The sequence below is a fragment of the Vipera berus genome (genome assembly GCF_964194415.1).
Source record: "Vipera berus genome assembly, chromosome: Z".
In the NCBI taxonomy this organism is placed as follows: Eukaryota; Metazoa; Chordata; class Lepidosauria; order Squamata; family Viperidae; genus Vipera; species Vipera berus.
This window is the reverse complement of record NC_138205.1, coordinates 109,535,088-109,553,073: the sequence shown is the minus strand read 5'-3', so window position 1 is coordinate 109,553,073 and position 17,986 is coordinate 109,535,088.

Genomic DNA, 17,986 nt, shown 5'->3' with positions numbered 1-17,986 from the left:
TCCCCATAATTTTTCATAATTATTTTTATATAATTTTGTATTAGAGGGCGACAAAAGCACTCCCAAATATTTGACCCTTTTGACAATCTCAAATCCAGTTAATCCTTCTAGAAGGGCCTTTTGCGATGCTGTCATATTTTTGGCCAAGATTTTAGTTTTTTGTACATTAACTTTAAATCCAGAAACCTTCCCATATTGCATTATTATCTCCATCAGGTCCACAACAGAGCTCTCCGGCTGGGTCACTGTAACAACCAGATCATCTGCAAACGCTCTCAATCTATAATCCTGATCTCTAATCCGTATACCCTTAATTCTTTCTGAATTTCGTATTTTTACCAATAATATCTCCAATGTTAACACAAATAATAAAGGCGATAGCGGGCACCCTTGTCTTGTACCCTTCTCAATACTACATACTTCTGACAAACTATTGTTAACTATTATTCGAGCTGTTTGTTTTTGATATAATGCCCTAATTGGTTGCAAAAATTTATCCCCAAAATTCATTTTATCTAAAACTTTCATCAAAAATTGCCAATTCAATTGATCAAAAGCTTTTTCAGCATCTAGAAAAATTAGCGCCGCAGGGATCTGGTTGTTCCTTTCCAAAAACTCCAACACATCAACTATATGCCTCACGTTATTTTTCATTTGCCTACCACTAATAAACCCAGTTTGATCCCCATGAATCATCCGTTGCAGAACCCTCATCAGTCTATTAGCCAGCACCTTAGCAAATATCTTGTAGTCTGTATTTAATAGTGATATCGGTCTATAGTTTTTTACTTGAGTAGCATCTTGGTCTTCCTTCGGGATCAGAGAGATAAAAGCAGTTCTCCAAGATGGAGGCACCTTTCCCCCTCTCTGGATTGTCTGGAACAGTTGCCTTAACGGTTGAACCATCTCTAATTGTAAATTTTTGTAGTAAGCCGCAGTCAAACCATCTGTACCTGGCGCTTTGTCGACCTTCAACTCCTTAATTGCTGTAAATATTTCTTCTTCTGTAATCAATTGATTAATCTCCTCTTTTTGTACTTGCGTAAGAGCCGGGATGCTAGCATTCTCCAAATACTCATCAATATCTTTTTCATTAATCTTCTCCTTAGCATATAATTTAGAATAAAAATCCACAAAGGCTTCCTTAATAAGATCCTGTTGAAACACTACCTTCCCCTTATGTTCAATTTTGTCTATGTTAGAAGCCCTCTGCTTTTTCCTTAGTCTATAAGCCAGCCATCTACCTGGCTTATTAGCATTGCAAAAAGTATTATGCCTAGCAAACCTCAAGTTAGTTGCCACTTGATCAGCCATTAATTTATCAAATTGTCCTCTTAATAGCTTGATAGCCTCCTTAGTCTTCACATCCAATGGATTAAAAATCAAGGCCTTCTCTTTTTCCTTAATTTCATTCTCCAATTCTTTCCTTCTAGCTTCCAAAGTACGTCTATGTTTATTATTCATGTATATCAGCACCCCTCTCATATATGCCTTGCTAGCATCCCAAACCATGTCCATAGACGTATCCTTATTCATATTAATTTCAAAAAAATCCTTCATCCGTTGTTTACATTCTTCCACGTTTTTCTCATTTCTAAACAAGTTCTCATTTACGCGCCACGAGCGCCTATCTCTATTGTCCTTATTGATCTCTAACCATACTGGACTATGGTCAGAAATAGCTCTTGCACAGATCTTTACCTTCTTAATCCTAGAAAAAAAGTCATTAGTCAACAAAATGAAGTCAATCCTAGAAAAAGATTGATGTCTATCAGAAAAAAAAGTATAATCCTTTACCGGTGGCACCTTGAGAAGGCCCTCCCTGTGGGAGCGCACAAGACAAAGGGAACTTGATGCCGGCAGCAGGTGTTCCCTCAAATATCCCGGACCCAAGCCATTTAGGGCTTTATAGGTCATCACCAGCACCTTGAATCTCACCCGGAGGGCAACCGGGAGCCAATGCAGCTTGCGGAGTAGAGGTGTTACATGGGAGTATCGGGAAACCCCCATCACAACTCGCGCGGCCGCATTCTGCACCAGCTGAAGCCTCCGAGTGGTCCTCAAGGGCAGCCTCATGTAGAGAGCGTTGCAGTAGTCTAACTGGGAGGTCACGAGCGCATTGGTGACTGTGCGTAGGGAATCTCGGTCCAGATAGGGTCGCAACTGGCGCACCAGGTGAACCTGGGCAAAAGCCCCTCTGGTCACGGCTCCTATGTGATCTTCAAAATTGAGCCATGAATCCAGGAGGATGCCCAAGTTGCAAGCCCTATCAACGGGGGGTAACACCTCACCCCCCATCGTTAAAGATGGAATAGTCTGGTTAACCCGAGATGCTGGTATGCACAGCCACTCAGTCTTGGCAGGATTGACACAAAGCCTGTTTTTCCCCATCCAGACCTGGACCGGCTCCAGGCAATGGGACATCACGGCGAGGGCATCACTAGGTTGGTTCGGGGTGGAGAAAAAAAGTTGGGTATCATCAGCATACTGATGATACCCCACCCCGAAATCACGAATGATCTCACCCAGCAGCTTCATATAGATGTTGAACAGGAGGGGAGAGAGAACCGACCCCTGAGGAACTCCACAAACAAGAGGCCTTGGGGTGGATCTCTGCCCTCCCACCAACACCGACTCCGAGCGGCCCAGGAGATAGGAGGAGAACCACCTTAAAAGGGTGCCTCCCACTCCCAACCCCCTGAGACGCCGCAGTAGGATACCATGGTTGATGGTATCAAAAGCCGCTGAGATATCTAATAGGACTAGGACAGAGGAACAACCCCTGTCCCGAGCCTGCCAGAGATCATTCACCAGTGCGACCAATGCCGTCTCCGTGCTGTGCCCGGGCCTGAAACCCGATTGGTACGGGTCAAGATAATCAGTTTCCTCCAGGAACAGAGGATCTAGCTGGAATATCAGCATATTTCTAATCTAAACCCACAATAAAAAAACACTCAGAAAATGATGTTAAAAAATGAACAAATAAATCAGATAACAGAATATAAACTAGAAAAAATGTCTTAATCAGTGAAGCTACAAATGAAGAGAATTATAATTTAACACAAACAGGAAAAAATCTACAAGACCTTGACATAAGAATAAAAATGGAAAAGATACTTTATTCATCAGAATGTCAAAATAAACCTGAGGATAAGAAAGAAGATTTAACAAAATGGACTATAGAACTACCAGGAGAACCATTAGAGCTCGGGACACAAAAAGCATATATTCTATGCATCATGTCTTCTCCACCCCCAACAATACTTAAAAAAATACAAGAACTTACTGATAAGCAGAATATCTCAACTTGGAAAGCCACTTGGCAAAAGAAGGCCAGAGACAGATTCAAGATATTTCATTCACCCTACCAGATGGAGTATTACATGAGCAAACACTTGTTTGAATGCAGTTAAAAAAACAAATAGCTTTGGATATAAAGGGGCCCTACAATAAGAGGGATAAGGTATATAAGTAATATAGTATTTTTCATAATATATAAAATATAAAAATATTGGGATGATGTATGTAAATGAAAAGTTTGAAATTTAAAGGTAAATTAAGTTGAAGAGAATTAGGACTAAGGAATGACTGAAATACTGAGGGGAAATTAAGCTTAAATAAAAACTTTGAAAATAGGATATATAGTGATTTAACAAATAAATTTTTACAAATATAAGTGAAATATAAACTGATCAGAAAAGATGTTATAGGTAGACGATAAGATACATAAGCAGAATAGTATTTTTATAATACATGAAATATGAAAACATTGGGCTGGTGTATCTACATGGAAAATCTGAATATTTAGATGATTAATATTGAGAAAATTATAAGTGATAAGAATTGTTTGAATATTTAGGAGAAATTAAGCTTAAATAAGAATTATGAAAATAGGATATATGCTGAACTAATAAGATGATTTTTATAAAAACAAGTTGATAAGAAAAAAATGTCATACATGGACATTATTATTATTTGTACAAACATAAAAAATGTTTATATTTAACCATTTATGCATTGAAAATATTAAGAATTATATTTGATTAAAGTTGAAGAAGGAGAATACTATTGGGAGAAGGGAAGATCAAGGAAATATGCTATTAGTTAACATACTACAGGTGAAACTCGAAAAATTAGAATATCATGTAAAAGTTCATTTATTTCAGTAATGCAACTTAAAAGGGGAAACTAATATATGAGATAGACTCATTACATGCAAAGCAAGATAGTTCAAGCCGTGATTTGTCATAATTGTGATGATTATGGCATACACCTCATGAAAACCCCAAATCCACAATCTTAGAAAATTAGAATATTACATGCAATCAATAAAACAAGGAGTGTACACAGAACAATATCGGACCTCTGAAAAGTATAAGCATGCATATGAACTCAGTACTTGGTTTGGGCCCCTTTTGCAGCAATTACTGCCTCAATGCGGCGTGGCATGGAAGCTATCAGCCTGTGGCACTGCTGAGGTGTTATGGAAGACCAGGATGCTTCAATAGCGGCCTTCAGCTCTTCTGCATTGTTCGGTCTCATGTCTCTCATCTTTCTCTTGGCAATGCCCCATAGATTCTCTATGGGGTTCAGGTCAGGCGAGTTTGCTGGCCAATCAAGCACAGTAATCCCACAGTCATTGAACCAGGTTTTGGTGCTTTTGGCAGTGTGGGCAGGTGCCAGGTCCTGCTGGAAAAAGAAGTCAGCATCCCCATAAAGCTTGTCTGTGGAAGGAAGCATGAAGTGCTCCAAAATCTCCTGGTAGACAGCTGCATTGACCCTGGACTTAATGAAGCACAGTGGACCAACACCAGCAGATAATAATAATAATAAACCTTTATTGTCAAAGTACAACATGTGTACATTGAGATTAGCTGAGCATCCCCCCGTGCTCTCTCCCCCCAACACACAGTGACAACAAATCCTCCATCCTACCACACCATGTGAACCAACTACACCACACACCGGCCTCCCAAGTCAATTCTGCATAAGATTATGTCCCATTTAAAAGCCTAACAGCCCACGGATAAAAGCTATTTTTCAGCCTGTTGGTACGGCTGGCTATGTTCCTATATCTCCTACCGGATGGTAGGAGAGTAAAGAGATACCGTCCAGGGTGTGAGTCATCCCTGAGAATCTTCCTCACTCTTCCAAGGCAACGAGCCCTGGCGATGTCATCCAGTGGTGTCAGGAAACAGCCCACAATGTCTTGTGCTGTGCTCACTACCCTCTGTAATACTTTCCTGTCTGCGGCTGTCAGATCAGCATACCAAACCACAATACCATACGAGAGGATGCTCTCTGTAGTAGACCGGTAAAAGACATGGCTTCCCAAATCAACACAGACTGTGGAAACTTCACCCTGGACTTCAAGCATCTTGCAGTGTGCCTCTCCAATCTTCCTCCAGACTCTGGGTCCTTGGTTTCCAAATGAGATGCAAAAGTTGGCTCTCATCAGAAAAGAGGACTTTGGACCACTGAGCAACAGACCAGGTCTGTTTTTCTTTAGCCCAGGTAAGACGCTTCTGACGTTGTTTGTTGTTCAGGAGTGGCTTGACGAGAGGAATACATGTCCAGGATCTGTCTGTGTGTGGTGGCTCTTGGTGCACTGACTCCAGCCTCAGTCCACTCCTTGTGAAAGTCCCCAACACTTTTGAATGGCCTTTTCCTGACAATCCTCTCCAGGCTGCGGTCATCCCTGCTGCTTGTGCACCTTTTTCTTCCACACTTTTCCCTTCCACATAACTTTCTATTAATGTGCTTTGATACAGCACTTTGGGAACATCCAACTTCTTTTGCAATTACCTTTTGAGGCTTTCCCTCCTTATGGAGGGTGTCAATGATGGTTTTCTGCACAACTGTCAGGTCAGCAGTCTTCCCCATGATTGTGATTCCTACTGAACCAGACTGAGAGACCATTTAAAGTCTCAGGAACCCTTTGCAGGTGTTATGGCTTAATTAGCTGATTAGAGTGGGACACTTTGAGCCTAGAATATTGCACCTTTTCACAATATTCTAATTTACTGAGATTGTGGATTTGGGGTTTTCATGAGCTGTAAGCCATAATCATCACAATTATGACAAATCACGGCTTGAACTATCTTGCTTTGCATGTAATGAGTCTATCTCATATATTAGTTTCCCCTTTTAAGTTGCGTTACTGAAATAAATGAACTTTTGCACGATATTCTAATTTTTCGAGTTTCACCTGTAATTATGAAATCCCCTTCATGGATTACTGCCTTGTCGTGGTGAAGGGGCTTGCGTAATTCAATGAAGCTATGTGCTAAGCCATGCAGGGCCACCAAAGACAGACAGGTAATAGCAGAGAGTTCTGACAAAATGTGAGAAGGAAACTGGAGAAGGAAATGGCAACCCACTCCAGTATATTTGCCATGAAAACCCCATGGACAGTACCAAAAGGCAAAACGATATGATGCTGGAAGATGAGCCCCTCAGGTCGGAATGCATCAAATATGCTACTGGGGAAGAGCAGAGGGCTAGTACTAGTAGCGCCAGAAAGAATGAAGTGACTGGGCCAAACCTGAAAGGATGCTCAGCTGTGGATGTATCTGGTGGTGAAAGGAAAGTCCGATGCTGTAAAGATTTTTTTCTCCATAGGAACCTGGAATGTAAAATCCATGAATCAAGAAAATCTGGACGTGGTCAAACAACAAATGACAAGACTGAACATCAACATCTTAGGAATCAGCAAACTAAAATGGACAGGAATGGGTGAATTTAATTCAGATGACCATCAGGTATATTACTGCAGGCAAGAATCCCTCAGAAGAAATGGAGTAGCCTTCATAGTGAATAAAAAAGTAGGAAAAGCAATACTGGGATACAATCCCCAAAATGACAGAATGATCTCAGTTTGAATCCAAGGCAAACCATTCAATATCACAGTAGTCCAAGTTTGTGCCCCAACCACCAGTGCTGAAGAGGATGAAATTGACTGGTTCTATGAAGCCCTATAGCACCTTATAGAACTAACAACAAAAAATGATGTCCTTATCATCATGGGGGATTGGAATGCTAAAGTAGGAAGCCAAAAGATAAGCAGAATAACAGGGAAGTTTGGCCTTGGAGTACAAAATGAAGCAGGGCACAGGTTGACAGAATTTTGTCAAGAGAATACGATGGTCATAGCAAACACTCTTTTCCAACAACCCAAGAGACGGCTCTACACATGGACATCACCAGACAGTCAACACAGAAATCAGAGTGACTATGTTTTCTGCAGCCAAAGATGGAGAAGCTCTATACAGTCAGTAAAAACAAGACCAGGAGCTGACTGTGGCTCAGACCATGAGCTTCTCGTTGCAAAATTTAGGCTTAAATTGAAGAAAGTAGGGAAAAGCACTAGGCCACTCAGGTATGAACTAAATCATATCACTGATGAATATACAGTAGAGGTGACAAATAGATTTAAGGAATTAGATCTGATAGACAGAGTGTCTGAAGAACTATGGACATAGGTTCGCAACATTGTACAAGAGGTAGCAACTAAAACCATCCCAAAGAAAAAGAAATGCAAGAAAGCAAAATGGTTGTCTGAGGAAGCTTTGCAGATAGCTGAGGAAAGGAGGGAAGTGAAAGGCAAGAGAGAAAAAGAAAGATACACCCAATTGAATGCAGAATTCCAGAGAATAGCTAGAAGAAATAAGAATGCCTTCTTAAATGAACAGTGCAAAGAAATAGAAGAAAACAATAGAACAGGGAGGACCAGAGATCTTTTCAAGAAAATTGGAGAGATGAAGGGAACGTTTAATGCAAAAATGGGCATGATAAAGGACCAACAGAGGCAGAAGAGATTAAGAAGAGGTGGCAAAATTACACAGAAGAACTATACAAGAACGAGCTTAACGTCCCTGATAACCACGATGAGGTGGTCATTGACCTCGAGCCAGACATCCTAGAATGTGAAGTGAAGTGGGCCTTAGGAAAGCTGAACAACAACAAAGCTAATGGAGGCGACTGTTTTCCAGCTGAGCTATTCAATATCTTAAAAGATGATGCAGTAAACGTGCTACACTCACTTTGCCAGCAAATTTGGAAAACTCAACAGTGGCCACAGGATTGGAAAAGATCAGTTTACATTCCAATTCCAAAGAAAGGCAATGCCAAAGAATGTTCAAACTATCGCACTATTGCACTCATTTCTCATGCTAGTAAAGTTATGCTTAAAATCCTACAAGCTAGACTCCAGCAGTATGTGGATCGAGAACTACCAGAAGTACAGGCAGGATTTCGAAGAGGCAGAGGAACTAGAGATCAAATTGCCAACATACGCTGGATCATGGAGAAAGCTAGAGAGTTCCAGAAAAACATCTACTTCTGCTTTATTAATTATGCTAAAGCCTTTGATTGTGTGGATCACAACAAACTGTGGCAAGTTGTTAAAGAGATGGGAGTACCAGACCATCTTATTTGTGTCTTGAGAAACCTATATGCGGGTCAAGAAGCAACAGTGAGAACTGGACACGGAACCACTGATTGGTTCAAAATTGGGAAAGGAGTCCGGCAAGGCTGTATACTGTCGCCCTGCCTATTTAACTTATATGCAGAGCACATCATGAGAAAGGCAGGGCTAGATGAATCAAAAGTTGGAATTAAGATTGCTAGGAGAAATATCAGAACCTAAGATATGCAGATGATACCACTCTAATGGCAGAAAGTGAAGAGGAACTAAAGAGCCCCTTGTTGCGGGTGAAGAAGGAGAGTGCAAAAGTTGGCTTGAAACGTAACATTAAAAAAACCAAGATTATGGCATCTGGCCCTCTCAATTCCTGGCAAATAGATGGGGAAGAAATGGAGGTAGTGACAGATTTTATTTTCCTAGGCTCCAAGATCACCGCAGACGGGGACTGCAGCCAAGAAATTAAAAGACGCTTGCTCCTGGGGAGGAAAGCCATGGCAAGTCTAGACAGCACACTAAAAAGCAGAGACATCACCCTGCCAACAAAAGTGCGTATAGTCAAGGCTATGGTCTTCCCAGTTGCAATGTATGGCTGTGAAAGTTCAACCATAAGAATGGCTGAGCACTAAAGAATTGAGTCCTTTGAACTATGGTGCTGGAGAAGACTCCTGCGAGTCCCTTGGACTGCAAGGCGATCAAACCGGTCAGTCCTAGAGGAGATCAACCCTGACTGCTCTTTAGAAGGCCAGAACCTGAAGTTGAAACTCAAATACTTTGGCCACTTAATGAGAAGGAAGGACTCACTTGAGAAGAGCCTAATGCTGGGAAAGATTGAGGGCAAGAGAAGAAGGGGACGACAGAGAATGAGGTGGCTGAATGGTATCAGTGAAGCAGGTGTGAGCTTAAATGGACTCCAGAAGATGGTAGAGGACAGGAAGTCCTGGAGGAATGTTGTCCATGGGTCACGATGGGTCAGACACGACTTCGCAGCTAACAATAACAACAACAATTATGAAATTACAAAAAATAATTATTATTGACTGTTAATTAACTACTATTGATTGTTTGTTTTCAAAATATATGAACCAAGACAACACGCTGTACACTAGCACTAAGGATTGTTATTGTAAAAAATCAATAAAACATTTCTAAAAAAATTGAAGTTTAATATTCTCCAATTTAGTTGAAAAATATACCCAGTCATCCAAATCACTCCTTTTTGCCTTGTTTGTACTTCTCAAGCAAGTAACTCTGGAAGAAACTAAAAACATCTACAGTTGATAGATGGTCATATTATTAAATGCACCTCACAAGAACCTTGGTTTAAGTGTGAGATGCAATGTAACCAGGCACCTGTCAATTTTGATGCCAACAGGGGTGTATTTTAGCCTCCATACTTTTCATTACTACTATAATATGATAATAGATGCCTCCCAGAACTGGCTAATAGATTTATACTTTACATGGACAATGCTGTATTACTATCACAGGCTCTGAATCCACTTAGAAGAAGTGGAAGCACTGGCCTAGGAACACTAATTACAGATTAACTATTATTTATTTGCTTTTAAAATAATAACAGAAAAAGAAAAAGGAACAAAACACAAAGATAATTATAATTATTATGCAAATACATTCTCAAATGCATAATAAGTGCTTTAAAATGAAAAAGTACAATGGGAAAAAGAAGAAAAAGAAATAAGGATAATACCTTGTTATAACAGATACAATTCTCTATATACTATTCAAATGTAAATATTATTCAAATACATATATATTTATTTTTGATGCAGTTATAATAAAACTATCATTCTGCATTTTGTATAAATGAGTTCCATATATCATTACACTTGTCCATACAAAATCTATGCCTATAGGCAATCTGCCTACAGGGAATAAGTGTCATAAGGTCATCAATCCATTGCGTAAATGGGACCATATATTTAGCTTTCCAGTGCTGCAGTATCAATGCATAGTAAGGACATAGAGAATCATTTATGTTGTCCAATTGTCATATTTCATGTAATAAGTATATATACTGTTCAAAAAAATAAAGGGAACACTTAACGCAATGTACTGTATTTAATAGTAGGATGTCTTATCTTGTGTTCCCTTTATTTTTTTGAGCAGTATATTTCAAGAGAATATTATCCTTTAAAAATTGTAGATTTTGTCACACAATCATATTTCTATAGTTCACTACTTTTTCTCAAAACTTAGTAAGTATAGGATATTGTAAAAATATATGTTTTAAAGAAACATATCTTTATTATGTCTCCAACAAAATGCTGTCTTAGACAGTCTTTTTTTATAGAGATGTAGTGGATTCAGAGTCTCAAATATTATTTTTGTTGCATATCTCATAGTTTACAGTCCATTGATATTCTTGCTATAGAAGTTAAGACATTCTCCCATTGACTTGGAATGTGGCTAAATCAGGTGTCAAATAATGGAAACTGGACAGAGTTAAAACTGGTTTCCTGAGAAACTTATTTCAGGTAGCATAATAACCCTAATGCTGCTCTAAATTTTAAGCTAAGTTTGTAGCAATCAAAACAAGAGTATGCTATGTACATTTAGATATTGACTGAAAGCTCTCTTTAAATCCCAAGATTTGGTAGATGTTATCTTATCAAATACTTGGAAGCTGTCAAAAATGACAAATTGAATAAATTAGATTTCTCCAATGAGATGCTGATATATCTGGGACAAATTCAGGCAATAGAATTACAAACAGAATATACCAGGATGTCACTTAGAGGTCAATTGAAGCATGAGAGATTTCATATTAAACTAGCATTATATTTTCCCTTTAGACTCTTACTGTTTATTTACTTTTTAACCATAAGCAATGTTGCAAAGAAAATACTGCAAAATCCCTTATGCTGAAATACTTCGTTGTTACAAAGATGGGGGAATCCAATTGTTATGTATTGGGCTTGTGGTGTTATACCACGTGCATTGCTGGAGCAGCTAATGGCTCTCCAGCAACCCAGACAAGCCATCTCCGGTCCTGCAATTGGTTAGCCCCAGGCGGCAAGAGTGGGTTCAAACCTATTGGCTGTTGCCTAGGGGCTAGACTATATATTGTGGCTGGTCACGGCCCAAGTTCCAGTACAGTTCCAGCAAGAATAAAAGTATGAGTTATCCTGTACTCAGCCTCGTGTCAATATTCCTGCTCCCAAGAGCCCATGACTTAACAGTGGCGACGAAGGTGGGATCCTGCTTTGTCGATTAAGGGATGAAGTCAACAAGGGGTCGGCGGTACATGCCAGAGGGAAGAGGCATTTCTCCCCCTCTCTAGGCCGGCTAGTAAGCCACACTAGCGGCCGCGTGCTCAGAGGGCGCATTCCCTGAGCCTAGAAGCAGGATCTGAAGAACGCAGGAATCTGAGGAAAAGATGCTGAAGGTTGGCAAATTAAGAGAGTTTGATGTGAAGCATCCGGAAGAATGGCCACCTTACCTTTCGCAAGTATAGAACTATCTGAGAGCAAATCAAATTGCAGAGGAAGGCCTGAAGGCCACCACGTTGCTTTGCGTGTGCGGCCCAGCAACTTTTGACCTAGCAGAGAACCTTTTCACGCCGACGCCCATCGAAGCAGTCTCATACACAGACCTTAAGAAGAAGCTAACCGGGCACTTCCAGCCCAAGATGTCAGAGATGGCATGGTGATTCAAATTCGACCAAAGAGTGCAGCTACCCGGGGAGACAGCATCGGAGTTTATTGCGGGCTTAAGGCAGGCTGCACGCCTTTGCAAGTTTGTAAAGGGTGCGGAGGCAACCATATTTGTGCCAACTGCAGATTTCGCTCGGCCACATGTAGAGCTTGTGGAAGAACTGGCCACATTGCGGTGGTTTGCAGAGCCCACCAGAGGGACCGGCCACCCAAACACCAGTCGGAGGAACCGACTAAGAGAGGTACTGGGGCCCAGGGTCCAGTTAGTGTGGGATTCTTCAGAAGCCAGAGGAGCGTTTGCCACACCAGGGCGCGATATCCCCTCAAGCCTAAACTTAAGCTCTTGGTAGAGCTACAAGGAGTTCCATGTAAGATAGAGTTAAACTCCGGCTCTGCAGTCTCAATCATTTTGCAAGACACATTTGACTTTGTTTGTAGGTGCAGTAACAATTGGGCTAAACTAAGACCCTCAGATATCATTTTAATGGATTTTCAGAATGCTCACGTTAAAGTTAAGGGTGAAGCCACATTATTGGTAAAATTTAAAGGTTTTTTGGGGCACCTGGATGTAATAGTAGTAGGGGCTAAAGAATGAGTCTGATTGGACTTGATTGGTTTGATGCCTTAGGTATTCAGATTACTGGCATAAACCGGACACAAAATGCAGACCTCATGGCAGCATGCGAAGAATACGCGGATGTTTTTGATTCAACCCTAGGGACATACACTGGCCCACCAATTTCTTTTAAGTTGGATCCTAACGTTCCAATTAGGGTTAAACCTCACAGGGTCCCCTTTGCCTTAAAGCACAAAATTGATTCAGAAATCGATAAGCTTGTAGAACAGGGCGTGTTACAGCCTGTTGATGGGAGGGGGGAGGGGGAAACTCCTATTGTCACCCCACTGAAGTCCAACGGGGAAGTTTGCATTTGCACTGATTATAAATGAACTCTAAATAAAGCCCTCAAACAACACGCTTACCCGGTTCCTGTAGTCAACCATATTTTAGCCTCCTTGCAAGGGGGAACTATTTTTGCTAAACTTGATTTAGCACAGGCCTATCAGCAATTGCTGGTTGACGAGGCCACAGCCAAGGCTCAAATGATCGTGATTTACAGAGGGGCATTCAAAGTCAAACGCTTACAGTTTGGAGTCAGTGTTGCACCAGGTATTTTCCAAGGGATTATGGAACGTACACTTAAGGGTATCCAGGGCGTCTGCCCTTATTTTGATGATGTTCTTATTGCTGGGGAATCCCCAGAAGTGTTGGCCAGTAGGCTCAGGGCTGTTTTGCAGAGGCTTTGCGAAGCAGGCCTCAAATTAAAGAAGAACAAGTATAGTATTGGGGTTTCATCAACAGAATTCTTGGGGTTCCGCATTGATGCCAATGGTATTCACCCCACTGATTCTAAAGTGCAGGCCATTAAAATGGCTCCTAGGCCCAAATCAAAAGGAGAGCTGCAAGCATTTTTGGGTCTTCTAAACTTTTATCACACATTCCTACCCCATAAGGCAGCAATAGCAGAGCCACAGGCTGCTTGACAAAAAAGCCCCTTGGAAATGGACTAACTTACACGTGAAAATTTTCCAGGATTTGAAATCTCTTCTATCAGAAAAGTCCACTGTAACTCAATACATAGAGTCTAAACCTGTATGTCTTGCATGTGATGCATCTCCCTATGGGGTGGGGGACAGTCTTAAGCCACATAGAGAAAAATGGGAAACAGGTTCCTATTGCATTTTACTCTAGGACCTTGTCCTCTGCTGAGCGCAACTATGCACAGATAGACAAAGAGGCCCTGGCCATAGTTGCTGGAGTTAAAAAATTTCATAATTATTTATATGGCAGGGTTTCACTGTCTACACTGACCAAAAACCTCTGTTGGGACTGTTCACAACAGACAAACAAAGCCCCCACATACTATCTTCAAGAATGTTGAGATGGTCTATTTTTTTGTCTGCATACAATTTTAAGTTAATTCATAAACCAGGAAAGGAAATGGGCCATGCTGATGGCCTCAGCAGACTACCGCTGCCAGTAATGGATCCTGATCCAGCTCCTGCTGCTAGAATATTGTCCATACAGGAAATACCAGAGTTTCCCCTCCACGCAGGGGATATTGCTGCTGAAACTGCCACAGATAAAATTCTGAGTAGAGTGTTGTCATGGGTATACATGGGCTGGTTGGAAAAAAGTCCAGGCTCTGAATTTCAAAGTTATTTTGTCAGAAGGCATGAGTTGTCTGCACATAAAGGGTGCATATTATGGGGAAACAGAGTCATAATTCCCACTTCCCTAAGGGACCGGGTCTTACACTCCTTACATGAAGGCCATCCAGGCATTGTCACGATGACGCTGAGCTTGTCGATCAGATGGTCGGCAGTTTGGCAGGTCGAATCCCGAGTGCCGCATAACAGAGTGAGCACCTGTTACTCGTCCCACCTTCTGCCAATCTAGCAGTTCGAAAGCATGTAAAAATGCAAGTAGAAAAATAGGGACCACTATGGTGGGAAGGTAACAGTGTTCCGTGCGCCTTTGGTGTCTGGTCATGCCGGCCAAATGACCACGGAGACGTCCTCGGACAAGTGCTGGCTCTTCGGCTTTGAAATGGAGATGAGCACCGGCCCCTAGAGTTGGAAACGACTAGCACGCATGTGCGGGGGAACCTTTACCTTTACCTTTACCTTACCTTTGGTGGCCTGGCATTGATAAGGCTATCGAGGATCAAGTCCATGGTTGTTTTACATGCCAGCAATCTAGGCCTGAAATGCCTCAAGCCCCAGTTCACAGGTGGGAGGAAACACACACTCCCTGGTCTAGGATTCACATAGACTATGCTGGGCCTTTTCAGGGACAGCTTTTCCTGATCGTAGTGGATAGCCACTCCAAATGGCTGGAAGTAATTCTAGTTCCTAACATGACTACTGCTAGGACCATCCAGGTGCTGAGAAAATACTTTGCAACACATGGGTTGCCTGATGTTTTGGTTTCTGATAATGGGGCCCAATTCACTGCTATTGAATTTCAGGCTTTTCTTAGAGCTAATCTGATCAGACATGCAACGTGATATCCTTCGCTAATGCAATTTTTTCCAAGAGGGGGGCTGTGAGCTAGTTACTAACACCTCTTCTTATTCCATTTCTAGGCCAGACAGAACAATTGCATATGCAGCTTCTTTTGGCAGTTTAGCTGCCAAAGTTTGTTGTTGTAAACCACCCAGAGTCACTTGTGTGAGGTGGATTTAACAAATAACAAACAATAAATAAATATCCCACGATAACTCTGCCTGTTATAGAAGGGGCATGAATAGCCTGTATAATTTGACAGCAAAGGAGTCTATGCACAACTGCAGGCCTTTTTATTAGGCATGTTACACTGTGAGTTGGTCTACTTGCCGTTCTTCCCCTACTTTCTATTTTTCTGGGTCAGAACCTGCAATAAAGTTTGACTGACTGAAGTTGGAATAAAAATAACTTCTATAAAGGTCACAACCTTTTCACTGCTATTGGTGTTCAAAAATTACATGTTCTGCTGTTTAAATATCAGTGACTGATATGAGGAGAAAGAATTAAGGTTAGGGTGAAGATTAGAAGATAGTGTATATTATGAGAAAACTATTTTATTATTTTCTCCCTCCTAACACAAAATCTCACTTTATTTTTTCTTATGTTATTTATCTTCTAGGGGTTCAGTTTTGCTTATCTTGTATTTTTCATTTTATATTGCCATGGCAAAAGTTCTGGAAATACCCTCTTTTACAGTTCTAAATTATGCATCTGTCAAGAATACTTTTTGTTTGTATATAAATCTAGGATTCTATAATAATGACAATCTTTTGTTGCAAATGCCTATTCACCACATTATTTGTTTTTAAAAAACAATAGCTTATAAAGCTTATCTTTTCTTTCTATCTCTCTGAATACATACAGTTATCAAATGCATATATGGAAATAGCATTTTTAAATGCATCTGTCAACTGTTATAATCTGCTACAAGTGAATTATCTTAACTCAATTATTTAAGACATACTGTTTATTTTCCTCTTCTAAACTGTGTCTCAATTTAGCCACAAGTGCTATATAAATATTATGGGCATCACAATAGTGTAGAAGCCTGTGACCAGTCCTTTTATAAGAAAGGACTCTTCAGAATTGGAAAGATGGTATTGATTGTGGATTGTTCAAAATATTACTTACAGAAGTCAAAACTTCACTTCTCATATCTCTTGTTTGAATTCAAACATGGTAGTAGAAGGAAAAGTCTTCATCAGAGTCCAGTCCAAGCTGGGAATAAACAACATGGCGAGTGCTTTAGAAAGAAGGTTGTAGTTTATTGAAGAGAAGAGTCAGACAGAAAGATGGCTCTGGAAAAAAAGAGAGAACACATGTAGTAGGGAGTGGGGTTTTATACTTTCTTGAGCTTTTGTTAGGAGTTGTTCCTGTGGCATGAACTTTGACCTGAGTCTGAGTGTGCCTTTCTGGTATTCTAATAGTGGTGGGTTAAACCAATTATGTCCCAAAGGTCATATCCTGGTTCTCTGGGGCTGATAACTGTTGGATTTTCAGTGTGAGGGATTGTTGATTCTAGGGATCTTTCTTCCCAATCTCAGTTTCCTGACTCCAGTCTTTCTGACAAGATTATCACATCTGTATTTCTGCAGACCTGGTTTCAATCTGGGGCAGAGACACTTAGGGTTGGTTGGTTTCTGTCTTTAAAATCCTTTGGGGAAATATATTCTGCCTTTTTAATATTTTCCAAAATATTTATTTCTCTGGATTCTTCCCACAGTAGGGATAGCAAAGGATAGAGCAGATGGGCTGTGAATTTGTAGGGATAAAGCAAGGACAGGTGTGCACTGCACAGGTTATCCCTCATTCATCATTAAGAACAGATTAAGAAGATTTCATAGAATCATAGAATTGGAAAGAATCTTGGAGGCCTTCTAGTCCAATCCCTGTTGGACTTTTACCCCAATGAATTCTAGACAATTCTGCTTCCTATATCAAGAGCTCAAAATCTTTGGGGTGAAGCATTTTAGAATTAACCAAATGCTGCTAAGTATCAATCTCAATTTAGGCCAAAAATTACCTGTCAAGTGTGCATATCTTTCCAGAAAGGGGAACCAATTGTTTTTGTATATTACTATTTCTGATATCAAATTTTTTGCCCGCTCATCTTTTTTGCAAATCAGTTGGCCATTTTTTTTTCTAAAGAACAGGGCATTGCTGACAAATTATGGAATATATTGCTGAAGATGAATAGATGTATCTAGTGCTTTTTTTGTAAAAGAAAAAGGTGCTGGAACTCACACATGTCATACAACCCGCCTTGCCTGCTCTACAAGGTTCCATCCAAAAAAGATGCTGGAACTCCGTTCTGAGCGTTCTATGAGAAAAAACCCCCTGGATGTATCAGTTTTGATGCAGTGACTGTTGTAGGATCCTGTTAATGTTTTACCAGGCTTTATCTGGCTGGGAAAATTCCTAAAGCTTAGTGGCAGAAGGTATGAGTTGTATGCAAATTGTTTGACTTTGCATTCTCACAGTAGCTTCAATTTATTGATTTAATAGCAGGGCTGGAGAAGTTGAGAGTAGATGATTCTATACTGCATAGGCGAAACGCTGATCTGAGATTTTCTAATGATTAGTTCTATGCTGTGCAGCCTGCAGGCATCATGCTTTTACTGTTTGGCAAAATGTTTATTTATAAGGCTTAAAAGGCTGCCCATCTTAAACAATGTGACCTGTAGCTGGCAGAAAAATCCAAAGCTCTTACATTTTAAATTGTACAGTATATCTGTATATCTCTTCCAATTCTGTTTTTCAAATGCTTTGTGTGCTTACAGCAACTCAGAGCTCTATAAAAAGAGGTTTCTGAAATGTCCTA